Source organism: Aptenodytes forsteri, unplaced genomic scaffold, assembly GCF_000699145.1.
Source record: "Aptenodytes forsteri isolate BGI_AS27 unplaced genomic scaffold, ASM69914v1 Scaffold151, whole genome shotgun sequence".
NCBI lineage: Eukaryota > Metazoa > Chordata > Aves > Sphenisciformes > Spheniscidae > Aptenodytes > Aptenodytes forsteri.
In genome coordinates, this window is record NW_008795939.1 from 4,337,313 (window position 1) to 4,356,810 (window position 19,498).

The 19,498-nt window shown below is 41.4% G+C and overlaps 1 long non-coding RNA gene across 1 annotated transcript; it reads left to right on the forward strand.

The window, feature by feature from the left end:
* The first annotated feature begins 705 nt into the window (after positions 1–705).
* On the forward strand, positions 706–18,619 carry LOC103903958. The gene is made up of 2 exons (XR_657871.1): positions 706–799; positions 18,269–18,619. It is a non-coding gene; the product is annotated as an uncharacterized LOC103903958 (long non-coding RNA).
* Positions 18,620–19,498: the final 879 nt, after the last annotated feature.

Consider the following 19,498-nt stretch of genomic DNA (forward strand, 5'->3'; position numbering starts at 1 on the left):
TCTGTCTGCTTGTTTTGGCAAGTCTTTATACTCTCTGTAACTTAGTCTACTTTAAAAGCTTTGTAAGTGTAAACAAATGCAGGTAATTTTCATTAAGACGTGAGTTTATCAGTTGTGTTTCATTTCCAGAAGTAAAAGCTTTTTCCTTTTGGAAAAAGCACGCAACCGCTGCTGAGAATGCAGTTTGAAACATAATGAATATGCAAAATTAGCAAATCTAAGAAAGCATTTCCTTCATCATACTCCAAAGGCACCACAAGCCTAGAGAAAACTTCGTGTTACCTGCCTCTTTATTTCTCAGCAGTAGGAGATTTCTTTGTCTATGCATTCCTGACCCTTTCCAGGTATCTGATGGCATCAGTTTCTAACTTTTGCTTTTCCCTTTGATATTCTTACTACAAGTAAAATAATAAAGAGAATTTGTTTATAAAAAAATAAAGATAGTGTTTACCCAGGCTTGAGTATAAGACAATGATGATACAGAAGGGCATGCAGATGCAGCAGGGAAAACTGTCTACCCAGGTTCACTTGCCAGACTGTCCTGCCATTTTGGGAAATGCTGCATGCTTCCTTGCATTTTAATCAGAAATAATAAAAAAAGCCAGTGATCGCAACATTGGTCTATAATGTTGTCACATAAAAGGCATAGCCATTTTCCTGCTGATCATCTCATTGCATTTACTTCTTCTTTTAGAAAGCCCCAGCTGCTAGGGAGAAGATGCATTTCACTCCTCCGCTGAAGAGGGCCTGCTGTACTGGGATCAAAGTGGGAATTACACTGAACACTTCTAGAAAGCAGGTCAGTACCTAAATATGGATTTATGTACCTAACTTTAGTTGAACATGTTGACCTAAGAGATCAGGAGAAGGATACACATTATGACAGTGGGAAAATCAAAGAAGGACCCCAGGAGCCTTGGTGCCCTGCGATTTGTTTAATTCCTAGGAGACTGCTTCAGTACTCACAGTACTCCTCCTTGTAAAAGGTGAGCCCAGCCCGCCCATGCTAGTTCACAGAAACTCCGTTAAATCTGTTGCTAGACATTGTACAATCCTGAGAAGCAAATTTACTGGTACGAATGAGTCTCTTCATGGCATTGGATCACTATTTTTACTGTGCAGATTGGCAGAGACTGGACAGTTTAGTTACTCTGCCATTGGATAAGTTTGATCACTTGATAGTCTGGAGATTGAAGGCTGAAGAGGCAGGGAGAATCTCCTCTGAGAGCTGGCATTCAGTCTGGAAGTACTAAGGGAGATTTCCAGACCTATCCTGAGCAACGCTAGTGATACCTCCCCAGGCACTTTGGCTTCATTCACCATGGCCCATCAGTGGTCTTGCATAGTCTGTCATCATAGGCCTGAAAATGCCTATTGGCTTTTTGTTAAATTAACATTCCAACAATATAATAATAATATAATAATAATAATAATAATAATAATAATAATAATAATAATTTTAAAAGGCCAGGAAGAAATGAATATCTAAAAAGCAGTATTTCATTAGCTTTTAGTAAATAAGGCAAATACCGGTTGAAAATTATTATGAACCAGAGTACGGCACAGCTGCATACTTATCACGAACTGTCCATTGCATGCAGTGAATGAGGGTCCTATTCTCAAAAAAAAAAAATAATAATAATAATAATAATAATAATAATAAAGCAGCTGTGTAATAAAGATTTGTCCATATGGGAAAATATATAATTTACCAGAACTCCAAGGAAGTATTCATTCGTCAGACTATAATCATCTTTTCTTGCTTCTTTTTGCAGTATGTCTAAGCATCCTGTATATCCTATACATCTTTTCATCCTGTTAGGTTTTCAGTACCTGGGCTTAATTTACTTGTTTTATGAACTTTTGAATTTTTAGCATTGTTCCTTCTGTTGGATTTCCACTGTTGATAACCTTCCTATTACCCTCTGTTTTTAGCATCACATTTTATTTTTTAAGTCTCATGGTTTATGACTAAGGCAGATTTTAAAGCTAGATAGCCACCGAGGTGTTTACTGAAGATTTGTCAGACTGCACTGAACTCTTGGGGCTTTGGATTCTCAGTCCTGTGGAAATTGAGGTCCTTGCTTGTCCATCCAATTTTGTGTCCACAAGGTCACGGTAATGGCACTTCCAGAACATTTGCAGTGCTTTTTCAGAAGACCTCCTCTCTATCTCATCAGAAGGAAGCTGTGCCAGGTCCTTTTGTACACATTGAACAAAGCCTTCTTTTCAGTGTGTTGCAACTAGGCGCACATAAGAGAAACTAATATTATTTTTTTTTCCTGGGAAGAGATCCAGTCATCAGGTACCTTTCTTAAGTGGTCAGTTTTCAGCAAGTAATTGAATGTCATCTTGTTAACCTGCTCTCTTCCCTTCTCTCCTAGTAGTCAAGCTATTTGTTGAAGGAGGTGAGTTATCTCACCGACATCTTTCCATTTCACTTGATTTATCACTTCAACATTTGAAAAGCACAGTAGAGCATAATTACACCCAAGAGTGTAGTTTAATATTGAAAACATTTCTTTCCTTTCCATTGCTACAAAGGAACCAGCTTTTGCAAGACAAAGGCAATACACCTATGAGCAGTGTTTTGAAGAAAATGATTACTACAGCTCATAAAATATGAAACAAAGATACATACGGAGTATGGAAGAGCTCCATGAAGTCTGATTTCACTAGCAAAAAAGAAAGTTACGTCTAAAGTATAACTAATAATCTAAGATTATATTTGTGTCATCTTTCTTTTTTTAAACTGATAGCTTTATACTTGGGAATTCTTCACTGCTCCAGTCCACAGAAAGTGATAAAAACAGCTGGTGGATATTTAAGTAGACAGCCCGTTAATAAGGTCTGCGGGTACAACTGCTAATGCTGAGACCCTATTTTTCAGCTGCCTCTTAGCCAAATTAGTGATTAGATAACTGTGGGGCAAGTTTATGCTACAGATGTGTCTTGGCGGTATTATCTCAGACTGAATCCGTGCTACTCTGTGGTGCCAGCACTTTTATAATGACAAAACTATGTTTTTATCCATGTGGCTTCTTTCATTTGTAAGAGGAATAGGGGAGAGGTTTTATTATACTAGTGCCAGAGGTACTTTGCTGGAACAGGAGTGATTTGTCAGGATAATATAGCAAGCTTTGTGTAAGGGGAAGCTTTCTCTGGCAAAGACAGAGATGTCTGCATTGTAACCTGTTTGTAGATTTACCACTGGCATCTTGTAATTTGTTTTGATTCACTTTGCAATCTTAACCTTCTTCCCATGTCCTTTGAAAATTAAGAAACCATTTGAGATCAAAAGTGCTTTACTAATGTCAGTGGAAAAGCAAAATCTTTGAAAAAAATAAGAGAGTTAAGAGTGGAAGTGCTGCCGTGTGGGATGGGCTTACCAGGGAGAAAGGAGATAGGACAGGGAACCTGGGCACCCCTGTGCTACTGAGGTGGTGCGGTGCATGCAGGCAGACTGGGAGTCTGCCAGGAAATCCACTAATTAAACATTTCTACTTGCCTAAACGTGGCCAGCTAACAGGTCATATCTGCCACTTTCTGTTTCTTCCCCAGGGCTGTTCATCAGGTACAAACTGGGACGATGCGCTGAGGTCCAGGGTTCAGTTTGGGGGCCCACTTCACTTGAGGCACAAAGTGCATGGCCCAGTTAGTTGACCTGCATGGCCCAGTTAGTTATGCTGCATAGTTATCAATATTAGAGCTATAATGAGGAAAGTGGAATTGAAGCCAAGTATTGGTAGGATCAAAGCTGGGTGGGGGGGAAGGAGGGCACGTAGGAAATTGGCTGTGTCGTTCAAAGAACCAAAACAAACATAAATGTGATTGTCCTCAGTCTCAAAATGATGACCCCAAAGTAGTTCAAATGATGTAACTGAGATTAAGAAATAATTGTAAAAGATGACAGCCAATGGAGGAGTACAATTGGGGCTGGTATATTATCACATATGTAACTTGGCTCCTTTTGTAATTGATGGTGAAACTCTCACTGACTGTACTGGAGCAAAATATAAACAATATTGAGTGTTGCATACTTGCAATTAGGACAACAGAAGAGGGCCAAAGTCAGATAAATGCAGCATTTACTGAGCCTAACTGGAACCTGTGGAAATACCTGTGGGCAGAAGATACCAAATACCAGTTGTTCTCTTTCGGGGAGGCTGATTTTATGGCTAACAGGTAATGAAGATAAGTACTTCTTCCAAAGGAAGGCACCAAAGATGCAAAGATGCCAAAGCATAGAAAATGACATTAACAGTCTCAGGACACCAGGGCATCAGGGCATCCGAACCATGAGGAGATTATAATCCGTGTTTTGTCATTCTCTGCTTCTGTTTGCTATACCCTGGGAAAAATACCAATGTTTTGTTATTAAAGGAAACAGTGTGTTTACCTTCTACACTTGAGGCTGTCTATCCCAGAACATTTTGAAGATTGCTAGTCTAAGTGCAGCAAGCATTAAGGTCATTACTGATAAAATTATAAAGGAATATAAAGTAACGAAACAGTAGTAATGACAGGAAAATACAAAATCTGTAGAAATTCTACCTACAGATTTTCCTAGTGTGACTCTTGCTTGTAGTTTCAGCCTCTCAGAGCAATTCCCCTGGAAAACAACACTGGCGTGAACTTTTTGGTCATAATATCTCACTTTGCCCTTCCAACAGACACTTAGAAGAAAGTTTTGTGGCTGAGTATTGGGCATCAATCACTTCCCTCTGCACAGCAAAATTAACACAAGTGCTGTGTGGAGTTATATTGGTTTCTTCTGCTATAAATTCAGGTTCTGGGACTCTGCCCTGTGGCAAAAAGGCAAGAAAGAGGAGCCAGACCTTTCTGTGGGTGCAGGTAAGTACTGCTGCCAGCCAGGGCACAAGCAGGGGATTGCCCATGGCTGGCAAGGCTGTGTGTGAGTCAGTCCAGGGCAACCTTTTGGTGACCGCCTGCCGGAGATTTGATTTATATGGCTGGCAAGGCAGTATTATAGAAGCAACAGGGAAGGTCCTGCCTGAGCAGCTCTTCCTCTGTTTGCTCAACAACACAATGGGAAAATCCTAACCAGCTTAGCTGGCTTTATTTCAGTTTAGGCTTTAGCAGTCTCTCAAAGGTGCTAAGCTGTATTGACTGAGCTACACTGAGTGGAAAATAAATCCTTTTTTAGGTTTCTAGCCTGGGCCTAGATTTGATGAGTCTAGTGCATGGGAAATAGGGATGGGGTAAGTTGGGAAAGGTTTCAAGTATGATACCAGTGATATTTCTGTGGAGATCCTGAGAATGGCCCAAGTGACTTGGGACCTCTCTATTTGGGAGTGTACCAGAAGCTTTTCGTTGATGATATATGGAGATTTTCTAAGATGTGTCCCCCATAAACCTTTAGTGAAAATAGGATCATGGAAAGGCAGTGGTGAGGTAAAGCATGGCTCTGTCATCTGCCTTCTCATGTTGGCCGTTGCCTGCCCAGGATTTGTGCCCCACTTTCATGTGGTGGCCAGAGCATTACTACTCCATCTACTTCTTTTCTCATCTTCTCACAGTCTTGCAGTCCTCCATAGCAGAGGGTCATGACAAATCTGTCCATGTCCCCCTCCTGTGATACAGAAATCGCAACAACCCTGCCATTTAACTCACACATTCAATGTATTTGCTTTCATTCATACTTGTATGAAGGCTCTCTACTCAGGCTTTAGAGCAGCCCTGCAGCAATTAGCAGAAATACTGACAAATTAAAAACCAGCTGCACCAAATGAAAATGTTGTAGCTTATGACTTAGAAACTCAGCTTGGCACATCCGCTGCTTAACTGATTTATTTTACGATACCCTTTATAAAGAGAGAGCCAGTGTACACTCAAGCCCATCACTGATTTTTGGTTTTCTCCAATTGCCTTGCTGCTGCTATTAAATAGCCAGGAATCAGTGAGTGCGTCTGGCCTGACTCCTGGCTGAGCAGATGAATGTGAATGTGTCAAGTCCTTTTCCAGCTTGCAGCTGTTTTGTAGCAGCGCTGATGTGTGTTCTAGGAACAAAAGCAGACAAAAGGTTGGCTTGTCTGCACACACCGCCTTTTCTCATGTCTGGATTTGGGCAGGAGGGTAGTGGAAGGCTTTCCACACTTCTGGCTCCCGTCTCTCCTTTGTGCAAGGACTCTGCTCATTTCGACTGTAAAATTGGTCACGCTTGTAAGTGCTTGTGCCAAGCCAGGGGGTTAGTGACTTTGGGGAGGTTACAGTCATGAACTGTGGCTTTTGTTAAAGGAAATGAATGGACTGCTGGCCGGCTACAGGCTTCAAACTGCAGAGAAGAGATACGCAGAGCCCAGTGCGCTGTGTTTGTTTGCCTTTGGTTGGCATTTTACCTGGTGCCAGTGTCTGGACACTCTGCTTGCTCCTCTTCCCCTAATCAAAATTTCAAATTATTCTCACAGTGTAGGCAGTGGATTTTGTATGACACGTTGCTTGATTTCTCCTCCCTACCTTTTACCTGCTGTTATATTCTGGAGAAAAGATACAACTCCTTACTACTCTCACATCCGAAATGCCTTTTGGGAAGATTTGTCACCCTCCCTTCTTTTCCTGCTTTTAGCCCTGGACGTCAAGCCCCATCCCCATGTGACTGTGGTATATCTAACTATTCCTTCTTTTAATTGTGGAGTGTAAAAATGTCTCTCTCTTTGCCTTTTTGTGTTCAGAATAGTGTTAAATTACATCACTAATGGTATCAGTGTGTAGGTGGAGCACAGGGGAAGCCAACCTATTGCACAGTAATGCAGGGATGACAAAAGGGCCGTATGGGGCTCTGGTCACACCCTGTCAATTGAAGGAGTTACCTGGCAGCTCAAAGGGGCTAGTGGCAGAAATAATCCTGTGGACTATCTTTCTAGAAACCACGGTATTATTAAAATGTGCATTTAACTGAGTCCCAAAAGGGTCAAATGATAAGAACAAACCAGCTGCAAAGGTTTATATTCACCTTTGATGTGCAGTCAATTTGCAAATAGTCTCTGTTTCTGTCTTCATGTCTGTAATTACTGTGAGTCACTGTATGTCTGACATGCAATGCAAATTACTAGGCCAGATTAAATTTTGGAGTACCTAAACCAGCAGATTTTAATGTGTTGATTTTCATCTACATCTCCAAAGATGACAACCTTTTTTTTTTTCCCCCAATATTCATGATTTTTGGTATATGGTGCTGCTTATATTACTGAAATGAAAAACTTTGGTGAAGCCTTACAGCATATTCTAACTTTGGGGATCACGACACCATTAATCCACACATTGATTCATGTCTGATATAAGATGAACTCTAACTGGTTGGGGGAATGGACAGGAGCTCTATGTTAGTGTTTATCACCCACTGAAGAATCTTAGCATCTGCTAATAACAATTTTGATTTTTCTGAAAATTATCTGTGTGCTATCTTCATCAGTTTCCCTTGGCTCAGGAACTCCAGTGTTTCACTAAATATTTTTTCATCTGCTTTTTCTAAGGTTACATGAACACTTTCTAATTTTCATGCTTTTTCAGTTCTCAGTGACCCTGAAACTAATCTTTTTCTAACTGGGAAATTTGGATTTCAGATTGTATTTGAAAGCAAAATAGATATGTCCTGCAGTTATTTTTTGGAATTTTGCTATCATTAAAACAACACAAAATTCGGTCTTCTGTATAGACCTAGCACTTTAGGGGAAAAAGTTGTCACACATTAGAGAAGCTTGTGGTTTGATCTAAGTATTGAAAATCTGCTTTTGTGTTTTATTTTAAGCTACTTTATACTGCAAGAAATCAAGCTCATGAGATTAAAAGGTTATCCTGAAGAAGTCACATTGCATGCCTGAAATCACCCAGCTGTTACAACAAGCCTTTCCAAACCAGTGACAAATGACAAAACACTGTAGTAACACTCAGGCATGCTGACCTTGTGACCTTTGGTCTTGCACTTGTTTTAGATGCTTTCAAAGTATTTCAGGTTGACCTGTTTTTTTAAGATCCATCATGGGTGGCAATGTCCAGTTTGTGAGTGTTACCATCAGCTGGTTCTCTCTTTTTGCTGAGTAACTTAATGGGAAATATTATGTCATTATGTATTAGTAGGATCTCTGCATGTTAGAGTTTGACTTACAACCAGGCTAGCAAATCCCATGGATGGAAACAAGGATTGTTAAGCAAACTTCCTGAATTTGGTAGCAGGAGGAACCAAAGAGCTGGAGATATGCCTGTGAATCTGTGTTAGATGTGCATTACAGAGAAATCACCCATCTTACTGTAGCAGAGTCCCTTTGCTGAATTGCTGAGCCTTGTGCATGTTCACCTCTGCAGAAAGGAGGGAAGATGCTGGTACATTTGTGAGGAGCTTCTGGTGTTGTTTAGCAATAGTGGCTTCATTCATCAGCTCAGCAGAATTTTGCTAAGTAAGACAAGAGCTTACAGGAGAAGTTCTTGTACTGGAAACGTGGCTCCCAGGTATCAGCAACCAGACTAGGTTTTCAATGAAAGAACTGGGAGTTAAGACATACGTTTTCTAGGAAGAAGGTTTGTGGTTATTTTATGAAATTCAAAAGTGAGTGCTAATCAGTGTACCTTTTCGTGGTCACTGTAACCATAGCATTTTGCTCGACTTTAGGAACAGGCAGACTTCATGGAACTGGAAACTTTGCAAATTAATGTAAGTTGCTACTTTCTTTTTTCCCTACAAAATTATTTAGAGTAGTTTAAAAATCCATGTTTTTCAAGGTTGTCTTTGAAGTCAGTTTTTAAAAAAAATGATGCTTTCCATACAGCCACAAGCAAAGCTGACAGTGGATACATTGCAGTCCAGAAAGCTCCAAGAAAGAAACATGAACATTGTGAAACCTAGTATTTAAAAGTTGGGGTTGCTGGGCCAGCCTTAGTTCAGGACCCTTGAGGTTATGCATTATGCTAGCAGCTTTAATTATATTGTTGCATACATTTTTTCTACTCAAAATTTTGCCTACCATTATGCAAACATTTATGAACCTTTCAGTGTTTGGCTTTGCATTGTTAAATTTTCTCTCACATCAGGCTTTTCTTATGGTGTTGAGGAAGCTGGAAATGTGGGGATGTAATTTCCTGGGATTTTTAAAAAGGAAGTCACCCCTTAAGCTGAAGAAATCATCTTCTTGAGCTCTTCTGACCACCTTTCATATGGGTCCTTAGCAGAGACAAGGAATCCTAACACTTTTCTCATCTGTTTGAACTAAAGGAGTGACTGGTAGCGGTAGAAGCCCAAGACTTAAGTTTCCTAAAATGCTAAACAGCAAAATCAGAGATGTGTGAAGCAGCCTGGGCTACTGGCCCCTCTTCCTGGATGACATACAATGCTCGCCCTTTTCCTCTCCTTTTCCAGGCTGGGAGGCTGAATATAAATTTGAAGATGCTCCAAGAAGAATCAAAGTTCCAGACCCAAAATACTGGATTAGTTTCAGTTTGTTCTGCCAGCGAACACAGCCTTTGTTCTTGCAGCAGATGAATAGCTTTTCAGTTGGATGGGAATCGCGTTCAGCCTTTTCCCAGTTCCCTCTCAGTTCTCTCTGAGGGATGCTGTCTTGAGCCTCCCCTATGAGGAGCTAAGCACTCGCACTTTTCAGGAGCTGCTGAACTCCTCAGAGGACCCAGACCATGTAGTAAATGACAAAGTATTTTTCTAATGAAAAGAATATGTTGGAGGAGAAAATAAATTAGTATTTAAACAAAGCCCTTGAGACAGCCTAGGACACTGTTCTTAAAGAAGGGCAGGCATTTGAAAAGACTCAGAGGAACAATGAGAACATATTTTTAAAATAAAAATCTCATGGGGAAAGATCTTTGGGGTCGAGAGGATGGAATACAGATTTCGGCTCCACCAGCTGTAATTAAAACCGTAAGCTTCTGTTGGGATCCTATTAAAAGAAATCCAGGAATCCTTATGGAAATCATTATTCAACCTCTTGGTGCACCACTGAAAGAGAGAAGAAAGCTGCAGTGTCACAAGTTGCTCCACATGGGCAAACTCCTTTCCCCACCATGAGCTCCACTGATTTTACTAATTATTAGGGTAATGTCTTAAAGGGAGATAACCAGCAGCTTTGGGGAACCTTGGTGCTTGGTTTGGTCTCTGCTTTACAGTTTTACCAACATAGACTTATGTTGGCTGGGGATGTTTTACGATGATGGTGACAGCACTAGAGTGGGTCTGGCAAGCCAAGCAAATGGACTGTGCTGCGGCACGAGGAGGAGCTCTGCCCAGCCTGACGCCTTCACTGTGCCGCTGTAGTGAATCTGATCGGTGCATCACTCCATACGCTGTGCAACAGGGCTATGCTGGCTTTCCCATGCGTGCATGGAGGTGAGGAGTGCTGGCTTCACTCCCCAGACCTGTGCTCCAGCATGGCAGAGTCCTGCGCCTGCATCAGCCCATCCATGGTCCCCATCAGGGGCGTACGCACCCGTCCCACTGCAGCAACTTGCAGCATGGAGGTCTCATAGTGTACAAGGAGAGATGGTGTCAAACCATGAGTGCCTGCAGAGATCCTCCAGCACTTATAAGTGGTGCCTGCTTATAATTGATAAGGATCTAGCTCTTTGAATGTTGAAACAGTATAGGTAAGAGATGTGCTATGAAAAGGGTGTCCTCTTTGACCATTATAACTTTAATAATCTCTTCTTTAACCTTCTCTTTTTTGAAAATGCGTAGGCAGCCATTGTCTCAGGAAAAGAGAGAGACCGAGAGCAAAAGATGTCCAGTGAAAGGGGTTTTATTTTCTTCTCTTTCTTGCCATGAAAGAGTTCATTGTTCCACCTCCACAGTTTGTTGCTGGCTGTGGAGAAAGGAGCAAATTACTGAGTGCAGGCAGAGGAGAAGAATGGTATTGAACTGAATGAACAAGGTTTTCATCACGACAAGAACTGGCCAGATAAGAAATCAGTTGATTTGTGTCAGATGGCTGATGTTATATTTTAATATTCCAGTAGTGACCATGCTATCTCTGATGCCTTTTGGAACTGTTTGTACTTTGATTTAATCTGGAATTAGAGCTTTCAAACAGATTCAGTAAGCCCCTGGGGGGAACAGTTACTTGTCAGCTGTGATTACATTTAATTAGTGCAAATGGGAAATTTGCCATTTTCCCCCTTAATCATAGCTCACCAAGCTCTATTGAGTCTTTTGGGGGGTCTGTATTGCCTTTTGATTCTCTGGATTCTGAGTTACATTATACTACCATATTATTGATATGAAGTTTTATAGCAATTACTGTTGACACAGAAAAAGGTATAATACCAGACAACGTAAAAAATTCTCCCTTCTGCATTATACAGAGAATAAATTTATTTTCCTTTCTCTATGTACAAAAATAGCAGTGAAGAAATGTGGCTGAACAAATGAAGGTGAATTGGTATTGTTTCTTCTAGTAATTTTGACAGCGCTTTCTAGATGGGAATTTTTACCAGTAGAACTATATTGATCTAATTATAGTGCTGTAGTTATGCTGGAATAAATCCCCATGTGAGCAGTCTTAGTCAGGAAGGAGAGTGTTCATGCAAGGATTTATGCTGATACAGCTCTACTGAGATAATTATACCAACATTGTTTGACCCATAAATTTCTCCATATAGATAAAATGCTTAGCACAAATGCCTAGCTCAGAGATCCACACCCAATATACAGCGAGACTTGGAGTTACCTGCAATGGGGTGCTGGAGAGTGGCTCAACTACCCACCCTTTTGTTCCACGTATCTATCAGTTCCTCTGCTGAGCTTTAACCGTTAAAGCTTCTCATCGTCATCTGGGAAGGCTCTTCATCAGTGAAACAATATAGATGCTTCACAATATGTTGTCCAATACAGTATATTTTTTCCTCACAATATATGGCATTTACTGAGCAAAAACAAATTGGGAGATATCTGTAGCTAATTTTAGTCTGGAGGAGAGGAGTGGAATTTTCAGGGATGTCTGTAGGCTAGGGACATTAACAATGACATGGGCAATGTGTATTTCATGTAAATTGGTTAAAAATCTGTAGGTGGTGCTGCTGTAGGCTGGATAGTTACTATGACAGTATGTGCAAATAGCGTGATGGCTGATTTATGTGCAAAGTCATGATTAATTTCAAGTGGGTTTGTAGGTCTGCATTTACGTTTGACCTCCTTTTCTGTTTCACAAGAACAATTTTGTGATAGAATTTGGTCTTCATTAACTCTTAATAAATACTTTCAGTTGATTTCAGTGTTGTATGACCAGATCCTAGCAGCATGGACAGCACAACAAGGAAAGATTAACTTTGTGGATCAATATTGATTGTACCTGGGGACTTTTGTGCATGCTGAATTTACTTGATAGTAACTCAAGCTGCCTTGATGTAAAAAGATCTGCATGTAGGCAGCATATTCCCCTAGTTTAACCTAAGTGCCAGCTGCTATATTGCTGTTTTTTGTGTTTGGCTTTGCTATCATAAAATCAGAATGATGAGCAGCAGAATTTACATTCAAAGTGCATCAGAGTGTTCCTGGAACACTGCTGCTAAACGGTGCACATCTGCAAAAAAAATGTTTGGTAACCTATGTGAGCACGATGAAATGAAGGAGGCAGGCTTGGGTTTGGAGGGGTTGCACATGGAGGACCATCAAAAAGGCAGCAGGGCAAGGAGGCAAAACCTAAGAATTGCTGAAGAAGGAAAATTGCTATAATCAGGGAACTGGGAAGGCGTTGCAGAAGCAGATCTTGTGGATAAATAAACTAACAAAGCATGCTTTCTTGTTGCTCTTCTACTTCCTCCTCTTTGGTGTCTAACTGCTTTTACATTAACCTGAAGTCTCATCAGCGGCAGGCTCTGAAAACCCTGTGTGTGAGGAACAGCTGCCCATAAGAACCTGTGACTCAGAAACTCCAATAGTAGCTGGGAAAAAGAAGAGGCATTGTCAAGCAAAGCAACAGGTTTCTTTCATCTATATTAATAATATATTATGTGTGATCGCTTTAGGCAGCTGATACTGCTCCAGAGCATACAAGCTCAGTGGTAACTGTATCAGATGTCCCACCTAGATGCAGAGACTACGGAGTGGACAGTCTGCGTGGAAGGGGCGCCATTCTGAGCTGAGGGCACTACACAGGCGGCATTGTAATGGAGATTATGTTTACCCTGCAGAGCAAATGTCCTTTGGGGTCTACCTCCCAGGTCCTGACCCTATGATCACCTAGATCAGTGGAGCTCTTGGACAGCGCTGTGATTTCATTCTGGCCTCTGTGCTTGGATTTCCCTTGTGTGGAAAGCAGTACATAGGGGATGCTGTGGGCTGTATTCGTCCTGACATGGCATTGCCATGCAGCTGGGTGTTCATCTAGGCTCCTGCAAAGGATCCAGGGCCCCACGATACGGTCATAGCACATACAAACCCTGCTCCCCACTGTCACATCTAGGCCCAGCTGATAGATTATAGGCAAAGAGTATTGAAGCGGTTAAGAAATATCCCTGTTGCTAAATACAAATCAGGTTTGCATTTGCATTTACTTTAATTAGAAATATTTGTCTTGTACATTGACATTGTTCCACTTAATGAACTTTCCTTTCTTTATACCATGAGAAGTGAGAGAGTGGAGGCAATGAGAGAGTAGAAAAACAAAGTGAATCAGGGTGAAGCTATATGGTGCAGTGCTTCAAAGGAAATAGCAAATCAGAGGTGTATACAGGCAGTCTTCACGGCGCTGGACACTGGAAAGCGTTCAGCAAACTTAGGGGCTGGTGAGATATTTCCCGCTGCTCTGCAAAGGATCAGTACAAGGGCTGGTGCTGCTGGGCAGTGAATTTTGCTGAGGGTTTCCCTTTGACAGGCATGAATGACTGTGTCCTGCAAGGAACATACCTTGAAGTGTCATAACCCTTCAGCTAGTGTTTCCTTCTGTAGTGAAAACAGTGGCCCATGGAAGCTGAGTTGCTTTGATTCCTCTGGAGGTGAAGCTGGTGCTTCATGAACTCCTTCAGCCTCTGTGGTTCTCAAGTGGGCTCCAAGAGGCAACAAGGAACCTTGAATCCAAAGATTAAAGTTTCCAAACTGAGAACTCTCTGATCCTACAGTTCAAGCCCCCACTGTTTGCACAGCATGTAAGCAGCTGCAGTTTAAGGAAGACAGACGTATTTGTTCAAATGTGATTTGATTTTCTCTTTTTGCCCATTAAACCAAATGCTCCTGGCCAGAGAGAGCTCTTCTTCCATTCTTTTAAGAAAATACCATTTGACAAAGTATTTGAGGAGGTATTCCACAGAGAGTAGCCACCATTTCTTTGAACCAATAGGCCAAAACGCTTAAATAGATCACATAGCAAAGGTACACTTACCAGCTTTTTGTCAGTAAGTTTATCTCCTACCACTGTACCCTCAATAAGGCACACTGCAGGTGCATGGGCCCAGGAGAGCATGGGCCTTGGCTAGTGGTGTCACACCCCATAAGCTAGGACAAGTGACCCAATATGTTAGTCAAAGCCTCTTTTGCTAAATGAATGTCTATGTGTCTATGTGAAACATCCCTGATACTGTATCCCCAGCAATTCTCCCTTAGGAGGTGGCATCTCCTGCTGCCCTCAAACTGCCTGGAAAATTGGTGTCTTTCTACCTCTGCAATGCTTCCTATACTGCTCCAGACAATATTGCAGCCAACACATCAGAATTGGGTTCTGAGGTTGATACTGCACACCAGGGATCACTGTTTCCCAAAAGCATGCTCTGTTGTTACCCTGCAGCTGCTTTGGTGACTGTTAGACACTTCCTGGTATAAGCAAGTCTTCGTCAGCTGTGGTAGCTGGAAGAAAACAGGAAGACTCAGAAGATAGGAAAGCAGACAGTAATGACCGTGCATCTAAACAGTGAGTAGCAATCTTGAGGACTGCGGAGGGCAAGGCAGTGGCAATATCTGTAATTCAAGGGATGTGCCCACCTTCATCACAACAGCTCCGCTTGTCAGGCTGTCAGCACTGTATTGGTTAGCACCTGTAGGCAACAATGGAGCATCATGAACTTCTAGGTGCTATAGGTACTTGCAGGAGGTCTCCTGTGTGTATGTTCCTGTTGCTGAAGTGCACGGATCTTTGTCTTCTGCAGCCACGGGTTGCTCTGGGTCTGCAGCACCAGCTGCTTCTCCCTGACAATGCCTCTTTATTGCTCCCAGAACAACAATGTGCTAAAGGAAGCTATTCTGTGTTGTCCTCACTGAAGCAGCTACCCAGGCTTCTCTTTCCCTGGCTTCATGCTTGTGCTCTTTCCTGGGCAGCTGCAGATGAGACAGAGGAACCTGTGATTGTGGCCACTAAAGCCACTGTCACAGCTGTTGACTAGCGCAGTGCTTGGCTTGCGGCCAGCTTGCAGTGATCAACATCACGTCAAATGTACACATGCCATGTGTGTAGTGCGTCTGCCTGACTATCAGACTGAAATGTGAGTTGCCTCTATGGTGGTTGTGGCTGTTCACTGGTGCTGGCTGTTCAAAGGAGTCAGATCACGAGGTGGCAGGAGAACTTCCCAGGATTTTTCTTGTGTGATCCTGGTGGGGCACAGCAGTTTTCAGTTGCTTCATGGCCCACATCCAACTGCTAGAAAAATGCCACCGTGAATGGAGGTCAGCGCTGTTATAAGCAAGTGAAGCCACCAGAGGAAACCTTCCTTATCTGAAAGCACTAACTCACTGTAAAATGAAAGCTACTAGGATGCCGCCATTGCATGCCTGCTCAGATGGCGCGCTTAAAATGAAGTACATCATCTTGATGTAACCCGAAGAAAGCAGACAAGCTCTAAACCTTTTTCTGTATTGGGCTGGCTTGGGTTGGTGTCACTGAAATAAATGGGCTTGCACAAGTAAGCTGTTTATTCATTGCAACTGCTCTAGACTGCTTTTTAGAGAGGTGTTGACTTGTTTGACGTGATCCCAAAGCTAGAATAATTCTGGGCACGACACTAGAATTTAGCTTCTCTTTAGCAAATAAAATTATATAGGCATTCAACAGTCTGGGAGTACTCCTGCCTTTTTGCATCAAGGTTCCAGCTATAAGCTGGTGGTGAAGTCTAACAACATTATTTCATTACCACAATATCTGGGAAAAAACTACCTAGGATTAGCTACCAATTCCAGACTAATTATGCTAAATAAAAGTTGTGTTGTCTTCCCAGTTCTGTTCCAAGTTATGGCCTAAGTACAGAATGGCAAGATTTGTGTATTGCCATAAAATGCCACAGACCAGAGTTACGACCATGTCAGGGTATGGAGGCTGAGCTGCCAGGACTGCTGAACACCATCACAGTACTCAGAGATGCTGCTGGGCCAGGAGACTGCAAATTCCCTTAATGCTAATTCAGAAAGCCTGCCAGCAAATGGCTGGAAAATGAAGGACATCTATCTCACTGCTTCATTATTGCTGCACAAATGTCACAATTCTTTTTCCTCAGCAGCTCTGTGAGGAAAATGATAACTTAAGTGCATGAAAATAAAACCAGGCTGCCACTCTGAACACTGGTAGAGCCAATGCTGAGATGAGAGTAATAACTGGGAGCAAACTCCTTTCCTCTGTTTACAATTTTCTTGTCTTCATTTCATTGTCCAGCTTTCTTTGTAATGAAAACCAAAATTTAATAAAAAGAAGCCACATTTGCTGAGTTTGACTATTGTGAATTAGAATTACTTTTTGTCTTAGCTGCTGCTTACTTTTTTGCTATACATTACATAAGACCACAATTTCAATCCTCTCCCAAACTGCATGAAAGAAGACTACGTGTGTGTATGCATGTGTGTGTGTGTGTGTGTGTTCAAACTGTCTTTTCTCTGTGTGTGGTGAGAGCATGCCAAGCACATTGTCATCATTACCAAAATACAAATGAATAAAAATAACACAATATGCAATAATCTATTTTACATGTGCATGGGGTGTGCACGCAGATCGTATTGGTGCAGCTTAGCAGCCCAAGCTTTAAAGCTTTGTTCTGCAGTGTCTTGACACAAAGCTTTCTGTAAACTATGTTGTACGCTGATGCCTTGTTACTTAATTTTGCAAAATATCAAGACGCCATGTATCTTCCCCATGTATCTCCCTGGGTAAGAGGAAGCAGGTATTAGGATCTTTCAGTAATGAGTGGCTCCGTTGGAGGAGTGGAGAGAAATACAGCAATTAGAAATTTGCAGTATCTGGTTCATATTGAACATTAGCCCTAATTCTGAAAATACTTGTTGTATGATGAATGAACACATTTTCAAAGTTCAGGGCCCTTTACTGTCCTTCCCTGAACTGACATGAGAAAACAAAACCCTGGGCAATTTTCCTTCTCCAAGGCTACTACAGCTTCTCTCTGTTCTCTCAGGAACATAGGATTTGCTTGGACTCTCTTAAAAATAATATCGTAAGTATAAACAGTTAAAGGTGGAACCTAACCTACCACATCAGCACTGTTTGACTCCATGCTAATGCTGAACTTTTCTTATGGCTGACGGTGCAGTTCTTCTTTGAATCCTAGCAGTTGTCACAGTCCCTTGGGGAATTGTTATTAAAATGTAAACGTTGCTTAATACTTAGAACCATGATAAGTCTCTGTGGAACTATAACATTACAGGCAGTTTTGCACAAGTGTCTTTTAAATGACAGCAGAGCACCCCTCTTTCTTCCATTCAGAATTGATTAGAAAACTCCCTCACACGCATCTTCCCTGCTTTTAAGCTAGAACATGATGTGTTTTTCTCTCTCTTGAATAAAATATATTTTAAGGAGGTGTGCGCAATGGGTTTATGCATGTGCTAAATTGGAAAATATTTATACTTACATTCAGAACATGTTGGGGTTCACTCAGGGGCGTACACTGTATGTACTTTGGTATACATGAAAGGAACAGAATAAGAATGTATTTACCATATATCTAGACTGGCATTTACTATGGCTGAACAAAGCAAAAATAAAATGTGCAAGACTACATTTCTGACAAGCTTTCTGTTGGAAAATGCGCAGTAAAAGTGTGTAAATATCAAAATTCTGAAGAAATCAAGCCTATTTTGCTGGCTGGAACTTCTCTTTAAAAAAGTGAACAGGAAAATGTTTGAACCATATGAAGATTTTCCAATCAATATTTAAGCTGAAAATCTACAGTGTTTCATAAATGACTTTTCTTTTCAAGTATTAAGCATGTGTACAATATACCTTATTATAGATATATAATGCAATATAACTGTTGAAAAATTGACATTAATACAGGATGATATTAAGATGTTTTGACCATTCCAACACTTCCCTCTTCTCCCCAGGTCCTGGAATTTCCTTCCTGAAGAATTTTCAAATTTTGGGTTGTTGGCCATACAAAGGCATAAAAAGTGAAAATCCTTCATACAACTTAATTCCTGGCACTGCTCAGTAATAGTGATGACTGCTGTATTGACAGAGCTTTGGTGGTGGTAATAGATTGGATATAACTCTTCAAAGAAAGTGGAAGAAACTGATTTGAGACAGCCACAATCTAGAAAATATGTTTTAGGGAACAAGCTAGCACAAGACTAGATGCACTAAAATGGCTTTCCTATCTTTTACTTTTCTGATTCTGTGACACTGTACTGTGTGCTGTTAACCTATTAAAATAAACTTTGAGTGCTCACCATCGATTTCCAGCCTTACAGTCAGTAACAGCAAAATGAGGTGTGTTGCTCATGCTCAGACTGCTGCCTGGCACCAGCGGGTGTGCTGTGGTCTGACACTGTCAGGAGATCGTAAACCACCATTCTGAGCCTCCCTCCCAAGGCCACCATGTAATTTAGGAGATAACTACTGAGTAGTAAGATTTTCTTTTTCTCACCTTCCTGTGTGCCAGGTAGGGCAACATTTTCCATGAAGAAAGAGGATGGAAGCAACTGAAGATTTCAGTTAAATCAAATGCTGAATCACTTCAGTGCAAATGATAAGCCACACAAGTACTTTAATTTCTATGGCATTATCACCTTTGTCGTGGGAGGAAAGGAGTGCAGGTAGGAAGGTAGTGAATACAAGTATGCTGTCTAGAGTCTGGTCTTTTAAGCCGGGCTTCTGGCATACTGAGCAACTGGCATGCTCTAAAATGGGATATTTATTGCAGGACCTGCAACTTCAGTCTGAAGAACAGATGGAAATCGTAATAGCAAATACATTATACAGAAAGGCTACCTCAGGAAGCTACCTGTGTACTTGTAACTAACACATACAATTGCCCATGGGTGAACGTGACATTTTCAGAATGTGGAAGAATTGCCCAGTTAGAGAAATCGTTCAGTTTCCATTACAGGAGGGTTTAAACAGCAAGAGGAAACCTCAAATTTTGACTTGCAGTATTTTCTTTGAAGATTCTTGTTAGTGTTTCATAAACAGACTGCATGAGATGTAGCAACGTTCAGGAAAGCCTGTTGTTCCTCAGTAATGGTTCAGTCATGCCTCCACTAGCAGAGGTCTGTCCCTGTACTTTTGTGTAATTCTGCCTTTCCTTTTAATAGCTGCTCACCATCCATCCCAGC